Here is a 209-nt window from a genome sequence, read left to right on the forward strand (position 1 = left end):
TTGGTTTCATTCTTATGACAGCATTTGTTGCAAAAAATATATATTTTTTAAAAATAAAACTGTACCGGTTCCGCCCGGGAGATTGTCTAAAAATTGGGTGGTGCCAGATGGTATGACCGTTGTGGTCTTTTACCTACCCGTCCCAGTACCTACGCGGTACCCCAGCCTAATTCCCTACCCGCACTTGCCTCTAAGCTAACTTATATCTA

The sequence above is a fragment of the Diachasma alloeum genome, unplaced genomic scaffold (genome assembly GCF_001412515.2).
Source record: "Diachasma alloeum isolate Michigan unplaced genomic scaffold, Dall2.0 Dall_scaffold_00284, whole genome shotgun sequence".
In the NCBI taxonomy this organism is placed as follows: domain Eukaryota; kingdom Metazoa; phylum Arthropoda; class Insecta; order Hymenoptera; family Braconidae; genus Diachasma; species Diachasma alloeum.